Source organism: Brienomyrus brachyistius, chromosome 6, assembly GCF_023856365.1.
Source record: "Brienomyrus brachyistius isolate T26 chromosome 6, BBRACH_0.4, whole genome shotgun sequence".
NCBI classification, from domain to species: Eukaryota; Metazoa; Chordata; class Actinopteri; order Osteoglossiformes; family Mormyridae; genus Brienomyrus; species Brienomyrus brachyistius.
Genome location: NC_064538.1, coordinates 18,331,111 through 18,344,599, shown reverse-complemented (window position 1 = coordinate 18,344,599; position 13,489 = coordinate 18,331,111). Strand labels below are relative to the sequence as shown.

Genomic DNA, 13,489 nt, shown 5'->3' with positions numbered 1-13,489 from the left:
TACAAAAGTCTGCACATAGCAGTATCTTTAGTTTTGAAAATTTTAGGGTCACATCCTTCCTTTTATGACCTACTGAAAAATATAGTCTATATTCAAAATTTCACATTCAACACAGATACTTGTAATGAAATTATATCTTCAGCATGGATGGATACAAAACCAGTAAATTATCCTGTCAGAATAAACTATTCAGGACTAACCATTCCATGCAGTTCTAAACTCAACAGACAATCTTCACTGAACATAATGTCTCAACCCAAGATATTATGGGCATTTAGAATTTATTGTCTGAATAGAGAAAGATTAATTACGGTTTGATCTCTGCTTCCCCAATATTCCTGTTCTCTACCAAATACAGTACACTGACTTACAGTCATTTGATCTCTAGTCTTTAAAGACTAGAGACTGTCTTTACCAGTAGAGTGGAGAAAGGCAGGGTGAGGCCCTGTGACTAAGCTCTAGGATTTGGGAAAATGCAGCATTCTACATATTACTATTTGCTATTTATTCACAAAAGTGTGTATATGTATGTTTGATGTCGTGCTCCGTCAAAACAGTTGAAAAAAAAAACGCTCCCATTGTGTAATTGGAACGCCTCCTACATTCAAACACAATGATGTGGTAGAGCATCGGTTTATTGTTTGAGGCTAAAATGCCAACTAAATGTCTCATTCTCAAATTTCACTTTGCCAATCATAGAGCAAAAAGCGATAACGATAAAAAAAAATCAGCATAAAACCGTCTGTTACGTCTGTGTTTATTCAGTTGATCATAAACAATGCTTTTCTATGTCAATTTCTTTCAGATGTTGTAAAGTAACAAATAACAAATATATCTAGAAATATAAAACCATGCATTGCTGTCTATGAGATAACATGTTACCAAATAGACTACCAAAGTTATTCATTTCCACCCGGTACTAACCATGTCTTCCTTCACAATTCTAAGCCATAGAAAGGTCTCCAATGAAACCCATGCATTCCTATATCATGGAGACTCTAATCTCAACATATATAAGATTATATTTGTAGTGCCTGCAAATTTTTGTATTAGATGAAACTAAAATTGAGAAATTTCAATATGTGCAAGTAATTTTTCCTCATAAGGAGGAAGATATCAAGACTGCATCAGTATTTACATATCAAATTATGACGTATCTGAGTAGCCCAGAAAGTCCTGAAAACAAAACCATAAAGCATATTTGGCTAACTTGTACATACAATGTAATAAGCCTTAAAATCAAAGGGATAGAGAAACACTCACAATGGACAGGGTTCAAAGGGTTAACACAGTACTGTGACCGGGTGTAAAACATTCTGCTTCAAAGTTCAAATGTAACCAATAAGGTGCATCTTATTTGAAAAAAAATCTACATTTGTATAGAAGTATTTATATTGAAATTTTAAGAAAAGATGGCCATGGTTGAAATTATATTGTGACACAAATTTTAGACCATACTGCCTACCCCCAAGATGGTGCCTCTGCTCCACATTTTATAGTGTGTTGTGTTATGTGGTCTATTTCTAAACTTGACTTGGTCTCTTCCTGGTCATGGTCTTGTCTTAGTGTCGCTCTGCCTTGGTCTTGGTCTTGTCTTGGTCTCATCCTGCCTTAGTCTTGTCTCAGTGTCGCTCTGCCTTGGTCTTGTCTGGGTTCCGATACACTCTGTTCTAGGTAATGACTTGGTCTCCATTTAGGTGGTTGACTACTGGAGCCCAGCAGTTCATTAAAGACTGGTCACCTGCGTCACTGCGCAGATCTCAAACACTTATATGTATGACTGATTTCTGCCTTTGTCATGCACAACAGTATATAACTCGACTGAATACTGGATCAACGCTCACAAAAATACAAATAATGACACTTGAATAGCGGCAGCAAGAGAAGTATCCATGGCAACATTTGAGATTAAACTGAATATGATCCTAACGAGAGGTAAAGTGTTATTTTTTTCCTCAATCACTAAATATTTAGGGTCATTGCTTGACCAAATCAAACGATGTTTTCGGGATCAGCCTGCTGTGGAAATTCGAACGGATCAGAATTTCCATGGATTCACATAGAAATCACATAGAATCCAATATGGTGATTAGCAACAGCAGCACACAAAACAGCTGGGGAATTATGGGCTTTGACAAATATTGCAAGTCCAATAAAACAAACTATAAAACAGCTCTAGAAATTTATAACCTCTGCCTTCTATACAATCTGGTTTATAAATGTAGCAAAATGATAATGTAACACTGGTAGAAACCATGACAAAGCATAAAGACGAAAGAATAAAATTCTGCTTGTCACGCCATCAGTCATGTCCAGACGCGAGAGGCAGAGGCTAAACAAAACCTGAATAACCATGTGACCAGAAGTGGCGATCAGGCTATCCTTAGCGGTGTTGCCAAGACCCACCTAGCACCTTCACGACTGACTTTTTTAGTCACACAGCCGAAATATGGGTCCACAGGGCACCGCGTGTCCCCAGCATGTCACCCAGGATGATGTTGCTGGAGAACGGGCAAAACAGGAAGCGAGACTGCACCCGCTGGATATGAGATCAGGCGCAGTGGCAGCAGAGGAGCAAAGCAGCCTGGGGAAAATCCATCTCTTTCTGATAAAACAACACACTCTCACTCACATTTTCGGAGACTAGCATAGAATGCTTTATGAATGGCCAAAAATGACAGATAAAGATCTCTTTGCCCTCTTAAACCCTAAGTCTCACCTCAAAATATAATAATTCAGTTTCTAAAACAGGCAAAATCAGTATTCTTTTCTTTGACTCCCAAACACATATTAAAGGGCTTAAACACGTATCTCTTTATTGGTAAATGCTGAGTCTGCTGTCAGAATTAAAATCAGACTCATAAAAGCCGCTCAGAGCAGAAAAAAACTTAATTCATTGCATAATTCATTGCTCCTAAGTGGATCTGCTGAGAGAGGTACGTTCTTCTGGGCTATTTAAATGGAACTAGGCAGAATCTCCATTCTCTTTGGATCTAGATCTCAGGGCACAGATGGGTATTATGACCATGGTTTTCAGGCCCAAGCCCACATTATGGGTCTTAAATGTTAATCATGACCTAATATCATTCAAAGGAGTAATTAACACCTTTCCTTCCTCTTTCGGTCTCGATGTTTATAACCTCCAGGATACATCCTCATTTAGATTTGTCTGTACCCTGAGGTCGACTCTGAAGCTACCCTCTGAAGTTACCCTCCTCTGAACCTAAAAACCATCGTGTGTCAAAGAGCTGGAGCGCATGCGATAACCTGCACTGTCTCCCCATTGCTTTCGTACCCAGGTCTGTGTTTGCTCTGCTGACAGGGAAAAGAGCAGCCCCTGTGATTGGTGCACGGCTGCCACCGCGTGGGCGTAACGGGGGAAAAAAAAGAACTGGGGAAAAGAACTCATTCCGACTGCTAATCCTGTTTTCTCCTGTAAAATGCGGACAGGAGCTAGTTTTCCCACTAGACCAGCTAAGAGTAACAGAGGGTTTATAAGGTGACCTTTATGGAGAATTTCGTGAAATTGGAATGGACTGGGACGGGTACACGTAAAAGGGATAGGGGGTGCATAGAATGCTGTCATGCCAAAGATGGCCCTTGGTATAAATCCAGAAGGGGGCAGGATATTATATATTACAGTTATGAAACTGAACATAGATTTTTGCCAGCTTTACCATCTTCTCAGTGGTTCTACTCAATGGTGCTACTCAGTGGTTCTATTCAGTGGTTCTGACCAAGTCAACATAGACACCACTAGCAGAAAAGACCCCGTCTACAAGGGACGTCTCACGTAATCCTCCAACGGAGACTCACTTGGCAGAGTTGGATCCCTTGATGGCGATGTCAGTTCCTGCAATGAGTTTGAATGAGACAACCAAGTCTGTCTCAACCAAAACTGACAAACAGAAGCGCAGAATTCACTGCAGGCCTTTACACTGGGGAAAGCTATAAATAACATCCATTTTTGATGGCTGCTTAACCAGTACAAGCTCACTGTGAACCTGGAGTCTATCCCCCGAAAGCACTCGGCATGAGCAAGGAGATAACAGGGTGGCATGCCAATCCATGACAGGGCAAAAAAACTCACATCAGTCACCAAACCACGAAAACCAATTATATCCATCCATGATCCCTAACCACTTACCCAGTGCAGAGTCGCCGTAAGCCTACAGTTTATCCTAGGAGGCATAAACACAATACAGGGAATCACATACTAAAGGTGATTCGGAGATATGAATCAGCCTAATTGCCGCAACATTTTTGGGGGATGTGCGTTTGCAATTCATTCACCAGCCACAAGATGGCATCTTCACCTTACAGGTTTTTTTCAAGTTTCCAATGACACTGTTCTAGGGTTAGAAACATTGTCACTTGACTTCCAATCAAAGAGAAGCCAGGAATTCATGCCTGCAGTAAAAAGTGTCACATGGTCAGAGGAGCAGAAATGCATCTCAGGCAGAAAAGCCAACTGATAAACAATATGCTCGATGGAAATGTTTTGGCGATCGGAGTCCTTTGGCCGTAATCAGGCTTACTGGGAAGGCTTTCATTTTTAATTTCTCAGAAGATGACATGAATATGATCCTAATGAGTGTTCAAGGTCAGGAGGGCCACTCAGACTGCCCAGTCATGAGGCTATGTGAAACAGAGCTGGTTAGACAGACGGAAGAAATGTATGAAATTGCTAATAACGTACGAAAAACTCAAACGATCCCAAAAGAGACTAGATAACAAAATTACTGTTTTTATGAATAATTCTAACAAACAGCTGGTCAGATGATGGAAACATGGCAAAAATGTCTAGGGGGACGAGAGGTTCAAGACTCCAGAATCCAAAGGACCTACAGAGTGGGGAGCTCTACAAGTTAATTATCACAGTGTATAACCGTGCCGAACAAAATGAGCATCAGTGGATCAGTGGCTGACCTGGGGTGCTTCCTGCCAGGGACAGTGTCACTAATTCATCTGCAGTTTAAATAACACAGCGAGAACTGGCCCTGCCGCCTTCTATTATAAAAACATTTCACGATGCTGTAATGATCCAGAAACTGTAGGATCAGAAAGATAAGGCTGATATTGCAGATTGATTATTATTTCATGAGAGAATAAGGCCAAGGTGAGGCTGTGATATCACAGCTATTTTAGAAATGCAGAGTAGGAGGGGTGGAGGTGGCAGCAAGTCGCTGACCCGATCTTGGGTACACAAGACGATGAGGTCATCGGTACTGCTTCCCAGACCTCATCTCAACAACTCAAGGCCAGCAGATGGAAGAGAAGGGGGAAGCGGTGACTCCCTCCAACCAACCCCTTGCCCCTGGCACACGCCAACCTGGCAAAATTCATCTCCTCAACATCACTATAAAAGTTGTATAAAATGTATGGCTTGAGTTTGTTTTATTGTCATAATCACAGAACAATTTGTTTTGTCTTGTGCGTATATTCTATCAAACTTTTCTGGTTTAAATGAGACAAACTGAAAAACTTGTGAAAATTGTGAAACAGTTACACAGTTAAAAACGGCTGGGGAGGGAGGTGGGGGGGTGAAAAGCACAACCTATTATGCCAGCTGGTGAAGTTGCCTTAGGATGGTACTTAGAATGAGCTGTGCTTGGAAATGTTTGTTTACTTCTGGCCTAAGAAAAGTCAAATGATGGCTTTCTTTTTAAACATTTTTGAAAATGCTGTGAGCTGCACCGAGCGCCCGGCCTTGAAAGGTGCCATTTCTTTGAAATGCAAAGAAAGGCAGCAAGGATCGCAGCGACGATGCGTCTCAGAGCAGAAAGATAGCTGCCCCCCCCCTACCTCGACTCCCCCTTCTGGAAAACCTGGATGCGGTCAAGGCGGCCTAACCGCTTCTTCAGTATGTGCTCCGTCAAGCTCTGTTTCAACCTAAGGACAATGACAAGCGAGTCCCAGCGAACCGGCCCGGTGTCCCTCGAATGCACCTTGGCCAGGTCAGCTGAGAGCCGTTTGCACAGCTGAAGTGGTCGATGTGAAGTGGGGGTACCATGGTTAGGCATACGACCCCAGTGGAAGCAATCTCCCGTTGGTGTGGCTTCCCATTATGTAGCTCATTGTGACGTGATTCGCCGCCCCCCCACCACTGTCAGCCAAGATCTGAGGGCCACTTGGACAGTTTCAGAAAGTTCTCCTTGAGAAGATCCCAATGTGCTTAACGGGTATATTGAGCTTTAGTAAATGGGAAATTCCACGCACTCTCACTCTCTACCCCTCTCACTTCTCACTGAGCTCCCCGGGTAAGCAACTGCTTCTTCCACTTAGAAAATACCATTTTTGCCAAGGCTTTGACGGACCATCGTCTTCTCACGCTGTGTGTTTCTGGCACCGATCTAACCAGGAGCGTGCAGGAGAGAAAAAGAATCCCTACCGAAAATACCGTCGAAAATATATGATGGGATGAGATGGCTGTACTCGTATGCAGCCGAATCACATTTGATTAAGTGGGGATGCGAGTGGCTGAAAACCTCAGCAAGCCGTAATTAATGCCAGAGGGATGAAAACCAGGCCGGTCCGACTGAACAGGAAGAGCGGTCAATCAATTCTGCGATGAAGCAGTCATGACAGGAACCAGCACCGGGGGTGTTGGGAGCAACTACTCAAGAGGGAGTCCAAAAATGTCAGCCATCCACAAAGCAAACATACAAGGGTGAAAAGAAGATTATATTTCGGGGCACCAGGTATATTAAGCTTGGTTTTATCTGACCACTCCTTCATTACATGAACTGTAATCCCATTGTATGGTGGCAGAGATAATGGTCTAACTCCTCAAAATACGACACCACACAACGCATAGATCACGGGTCCCGTAGTCAGCCACACACCAGGGAACACTCATTATGGAGAGATGGCCGCAGAAGCTGAGGAGCCTTTAAGACAAGGCCCCAGCTAAAGACATCCGATACGCCTTCAGCTTCCACAAAGTTAGCCAGGACGCTCCTGCCATGTGTGACATTTTCTCTTTATAATTCAAGCCCCCCGCCTACTCAGAGCGAACAGGCTATTCATTATGAATGAAGCTTGTTCCCATTTGGCTGACAGGACACCTCGCAGGTCATGCATGTTGCAATGATGGTGGAGCACACAACAAGGGAAACTGCCCTCCAGTCTAGCAGAGACAGATTTCTGAGCGGGTCTTACAGCATAGAGTATGGGGACAAATTCATGGACCATGCGGACATTCCGATAAAGACACGGGATTTTCTAAACGATAAAGTATTAGCTTTGATGTAATTAATAAGTAATGAGCAAGCGGTAGCAACAGCAGCTGCAAAATGTAACGACAGTCACAATTGGTTTCCCATCAGCCAAAGATGGCAGGATTCAAGGAGGATTAAAGAATCTCACTTCTGAGTCAAGGACCTGGCATGAGAGTAACAGAAAAAGAAGGTTGTTTACGCTGACATGAAGTCTCTTTCTGTGTGTTCCCCTATATTCTGAACACAAATTGCAACAAATCACCCTGAGTGCCCGATGTATCATACATTTACAAGTATCACGTACCATAATGTCCCTGCCATGTTTTATTGAATTTAGCGAGCTGATAAGGGGAAACTCTTCAGCTGCACAAGGCTTTTGATGTGAGATTTATAGAATTTATGTTCCTGGACACAAGAATGGCGAGATGGTGTGGAAGAGGAGGTGGTGAGGCCAGCAGCAGCACCAGAAGGAGACAAACCATGTGACAGAACACAATCCCAGGCACAGTTGTAAAAAACACAAATAGTCGATTTATTGGACCAATAAGAAAATGCAATAAGGTGGTCAGACAGGCAGATAAAAGACAACTCAGCTGGAGAGCAGGTAAGTCCAAAGCAACTTGTCTAATTGGGGTAATCCAGCAAAAACCAAAACAAAGGTCAACAGTAAAATTCAGTCCAACTAGGGATGAACGATTTATCGATTTCAATTCGAAATCGCGATTTGAGGCAAGGCGATTATGAAATTCCAAAGATTGCAATATGCATGATACAGCACGTCTGACCCAGGGTTTAAAACTATCGTGAGAATAGTTTTACAAATTCATGCCGTCCTCCTTGTGTCACAGTCATTCTCACCAAACAGAAGTGGCCCAAGGCGATTGCGTATAGGCTCACAAACAACACGTGAAACCCAAGGAAAACCTTACATTCCCGGTGCGAAAAGTTATCGATTCCTCTGTTCAGCTATGAATGAATTACCTACCTATTTCATGGTCAGAGATTTGTTTACAGAAAGTTTAGCTGCATGTCCTTATTTTTCTTATTATAACTGTTGTATTTTTATTAGTTTATTTAATATAACATAGATTTTGTGATATATGTTCAGGGATGCACATAACTGGTACACAACTAGGCATTCACATTTAAAAGCGATACGTGCGGCAATCGCTTGTTGTAATAGTGTAAAGGTTTACTTATTTCATGTGCATTCACGCTGATATGACACGAAATCATCATGCATTTTAACCTTTATATGCAAATTTAAAAAGTAGTAAATACATGTTGTAAGAAATTCATATCTTTAAGTACTCATCCTTGCATTACAGTATAGACCTGTTAATATTCTGATGGTATCTCATGTAGTAATGTGGCGTGATGTTTTAAATCTGTTATATGTACACTATATATTAATCTGAAGCTTGACTTAAAAAAATATATATATAACACATCAAATAGCAATCGCAATATCTACCTGAAGAATCGTGATTATATATTTTCCCCAAATCGTTCAGCTCTAGTCCAAACAGTCATAATCCATAGAGAATTCAGAAACACTAAGGAAATTGTTTTGAATTGTAAGGAAACCTGAGTTGCATATATTTTTTTCTCATTCATTAAAAGCAGTGAAACTTGCTAAGTTTGCTGGTGCATATTAGCAAATTGGCATTTTTTTAATCATCTAACCAATGATAGTCATGCGCCGTTTAATGATGTTTCGGTCAACGACTGACCGAATATACATCATTCGTCTCATAAGTTTAAGATGGAGCTCAAAAATTCCTATCGGCTGCTGAATTCCTAACGCATTACTCACATGTTTGTGGTGATGCTGGTGTAAACAAACCTACTGCGCTGCCAATTGTATAAAAGTATAGCACATAGCCTCCAATTACGTACATTACATAATACTTGATAATTACAATAAACAACTTGTTATTGGTTCATGAATTTACTATACTCTACTTTGTGCCGTTATTTAGGCTATACCATATAGCCTAGGTGCAGGAGCGCAGTTAGCACCAGGGACGGGTCCCTTTCAGATACAGGGTGACTTCGATCCGCCCCCCACTTACAGGACAAGAAAAACAGCATCTGCTGTCTTTGCATAAGGAAAAAATATCCCGTCAATACTGCGTTTTTTGAGTTGCAGCACAGACAGTTGGCATTAGCGTTTACTGAGAAGCCGGTATACCTTGTCAGGTCAGTATCAATCAACATGTGCGCAAGACTGATGGACCATTCAGGGAGGGGACAGACTAAAGCACAGAGTGATGGCTATAACTAATACTTCCGTTTTAAGGACTGAAACGTTTTATTTCACACATCTTAAATGAAAATCTGAACATGCTTTATTACGGCTACCTTCAAGCTCCTAGCAGCACTTCTCGTGTTTTTGTTATTAAGGGGTCCTGAATCGTACGAGCTGCCTCATTGGTGCCTGTCAAAGTGCCTGTCTTTGTGCCTTGTAGCCGTAACCATAGTGACCACTAGGCCCATCTGATGGATTGAATAGAAGGATGAAGCCAACGAAAAGGCAAAAAACAATTACAGCGTTTTTTCAAAAACCAAACGATGTAAGAAGGCTATCCCTTCCTTATTGCCTGTTTAACTTACAACAGGCGAAATATGAATGCCTTTCTAGGGTATCGATATTATGCTAATGTTAAAATTAGTGCTGTCTGCGTTAATGTGTTAAGGCAGTTTTGACGCAGATTAATCTGACTCTCCGTGCATAATCGAGCGAGCATATATATAGCAACGTTTCGTTAAGAAAATGAGCGAAGAGACGTCTGTTCTGTTTACAATTTTATGTAAATATGTTGTTAACGTGTTTGCAAGGCACACTACATGGAGAGTGAATTATTTCAGTTTGATTATTTAGTTGTTTTTTGTACATTCTATTTTTTAAAGAATTAGTATGCTGAAAATCAATTAATGTTTTAAATAAAACATGTTTTGCATAAGGCATAAGGATTTGGTTGGTGATTGATTGGCACACTAACAAATTTTCAGCTTACAAAAGATTTCATAGGAAGGCTCTACTTTCATAAAGTGGGGGATACCTGTATCATTATTTCTGTAGTAGCAATAGTGCTGCTAACTTTGGATATTAATAAAGTTTAAACATCGGACAGCAAATCCGGTATGGTATATCGATATATCATGTATCTTTGAGCAGTGGTGGCTTAATGGTTTGGGAAGTGCACTCGTAGTTGATAAATTGCAGGTTTGAATCCCTGACCAGCAATGCCCGACTGAGGTACCCTGAACAAGGTACCACCCCCAAGCACTGCTCCCCAGGTGCTGAATTAGCTGCCCCCTGCTATGTCATGACATCACATACAGGTTAAATGCAGAGGACACATTTTGCTGCTGTGTGCCGTGGTGTGTCAACACTGATCACAAAAAAAAAATTACATATTGTTTGTTACATCATCATAAAGACAATTTGTAATGGAAAATATTAATATGTTGCTCAAGAATTGTGAGAGAAAAATCAATCTCGATTCTAAGTTTTAAAAAACCGTGATTCTTACTGTACCAAAAATTGTGCGATACTACACAGTGTGCTCTATGCAATAGTATTTTTCTTAACTGGGTGAGTAACAATGTTCGTGCAGAATGTATCTGAGTAAAAAGTTACTTGGCTCAGAAATGTAGCGAAGTGGAAACAAAAGTTGAAACAATTTAAAATACTCAAAGTAGAAATCTGAAAAAAACCTACATAGAGTAACAAAGTATTCGTTCTTGTATAGTTTAAACCTCTGCTTGTGGACAATGTTCCAGAAAGCTGTGTTACCCCCCCCCCTATAATCCCACATGAATGAAAAAAAAACAGCTAAATACAAATAGTCACAATCAACCTCTTCTGTCCTATCATTTTTAAAGGCACGCAAACTACTGTGCAATTCTAATTTATGGCTGCCAGCTCATTTCAGAATTACAGGTACAGTAAATAATGTGCTAATGTAAAATGCGCTTTTAATGGATGTGCTTGATTTCAAATGTAATACAAACCTGAAACCCTTTGTGGGGGAAAAATGTGTCTCTAAAATGTCTTGCATGCATGTATCCAAACTAACGAGATAAGAAAACACTTATTACAAAGCAAACAATCTTTCGTTTTACAGGGCCTGAAATAAGGCTGTGAGGTTTATTCTTAAGCAAATGGGATGTTTTAATTTTCCACTGTCATAGTCAAATGGTCCCAAACTGCGCCTTGCTGAAATATTGACCAGCACCTTGCAAAAGGGCATACCTCTTAACTCTCTTAATTGTAAAACCTGATCTCTACCCTGCTGGAATATTTCCAGGCAGCTAAAAACCAATTGGTTTGTCCCACTTGCCTCACTATGCCATTACCTGTCAAGGCGTAATACTGCAGGGTCGAGATAATCGAATTTCTACCAAAGCCACAGATTCTGGCATGCTGACAGGACACCTCCTAAACAGACGACACGGAAATTGAAGGCTGCTAACCTGTGGGAATTCTATTTCTTCCCTCCCAGTGTGTTGGTAAAAAGAAGAGCAGTATTAACAACCTCATTTTAAGGCTGGGGGTGGTGGGATTTTGCCCTCGAGATGTGTCAACTATGGAGCCACAATTCCATTATTGTGTTCACATACATCTCAGAATTCAGTCTTCAAAGCCCTTCTGTACATAAACGAGACAGCAGTAACTTCAGAGAGTGGCACAGCACATAAACGTATTGACAAGAAGTTAAATGGCGGATAATATAGCAAACACCGGCGAAATGGTGTCTGGCCAGTAAGCACAGAAATGCAGATAAGTAGGATGTAAATGGAGTCTTGTGAGATCACTGCACCCAGCTGATGGAACAAGGCATTTATAATCCAGTTGTTTTTGTGGCACTGTAACAGTGGAAAGACATGGACAAAAAAAGCTGGTAATGTGCCACACAGAAGGTATGAAAAAAGACATCATATATGATATATATAAATATACAGTTCTGACAACCTCCGCCCCCACTTCCCATCCCTGAGGGAGCTTTATCGCTGCAAAATCCATGTCCAGTATCACACGTAACATCAAGGCATCACCATTCAGATGCCGTGATGAAGAACCAACAGGGTTAAGGTTCTCATTGCTGGGATTAGGATTTCGCCCAAAGGAATGTATGGATGGTCCCCACAAACTTATGAATAGAAACATCTGTGTGTGTGTGTGTTCATTTGAAACTAAAGTCACAAAAAATAAGGTGTTGCATGGACTAAGGACAGGGAACCCAGCAATTTACAGTATAAGTCTGGGCTGCATGTAAACAAAATTTAAAAAACATTACAGGCTGACATCTCCTGGGCTTCAATCATCCAATTTCCTCTCTCGGAAACCTGCTTAGTATTTGATTGTACAGATGTCTGAATGACATTTTATTTACGTAGCATGTTTAACAAGATGCTTAATCAAAATACCCTTTGCAGACTCCCGGGTCCCAGGTCTATAAAGAGTAAGTCCAAGGCGACAATGACAGAGAAACTGCCACAAAAAGAGGAAGAAGAAACCTCAGAGAGCACTAGGCTCAAATGCAAGGGAGAAGCCCACCCTCCTCTGGCCACACGCCTATTATTCGGTTATACAGTAAAATCCCGTTACAGTGGACTCGCATATAACGGAATATCGTCTATAACGGACGAGGTCCGCTGGTCCCGGCCGTGCGCCTTTAAGAAAATGCAGAAAAAGCATCGGATATAGCGGACTCGCACATGACGGAATTTCGTTTATAACGGACAAACAATTTGGTCCCCATGGCGGCTTTTAGCTGTAGTTTTGTTCGCTATAACAGACATACAGGCTCCACCTACAAGGCGCGTGGCGTGCCGGTGAGATCCAGCGAAGATACGGAGTCGGGATTATTAATAGTCACGCATCCGGTCAGATGAAGTTGGATTATTACATGTACAATATAATAATCTATACCACAAGTGTGTCTGCTGGGGTGTGGCATGAGTAAATGGTGTCCTATAGTTGTGTTCTGTGCATACAGCAACACTGGATATAACAGACCTTGGATATAATAGTCCGTTATAACGGTATTTTACTGTATATTTAAATATTTATTTAGCATTACAACTCCGAAGTCTCGTCCTACTGGTGTTTGATGCTAAATTCACTAAAGTAAGTTGTACCACTGTATCTCACCAGTATAGATTACAGTACGGCCTACTACTGTCTCAAGCTGTCAGTCAAAAAGTTGGTCTGAGGTGGAAGAAGATATTTCACAAGGGAAAGGGGATCCAGGGGATGG

At 41.2% G+C, this 13,489-nt stretch overlaps 1 protein-coding gene across 11 annotated transcripts in view; it reads right to left on the bottom strand.

Moving 5' to 3' along the window:
* Positions 1-13,489, bottom strand: part of dlg2 (discs, large homolog 2 (Drosophila)) — a 214,765-nt gene that overhangs the window by 83,572 nt on the left and 117,704 nt on the right. The gene's annotated exons all lie outside the window — the stretch shown is intronic.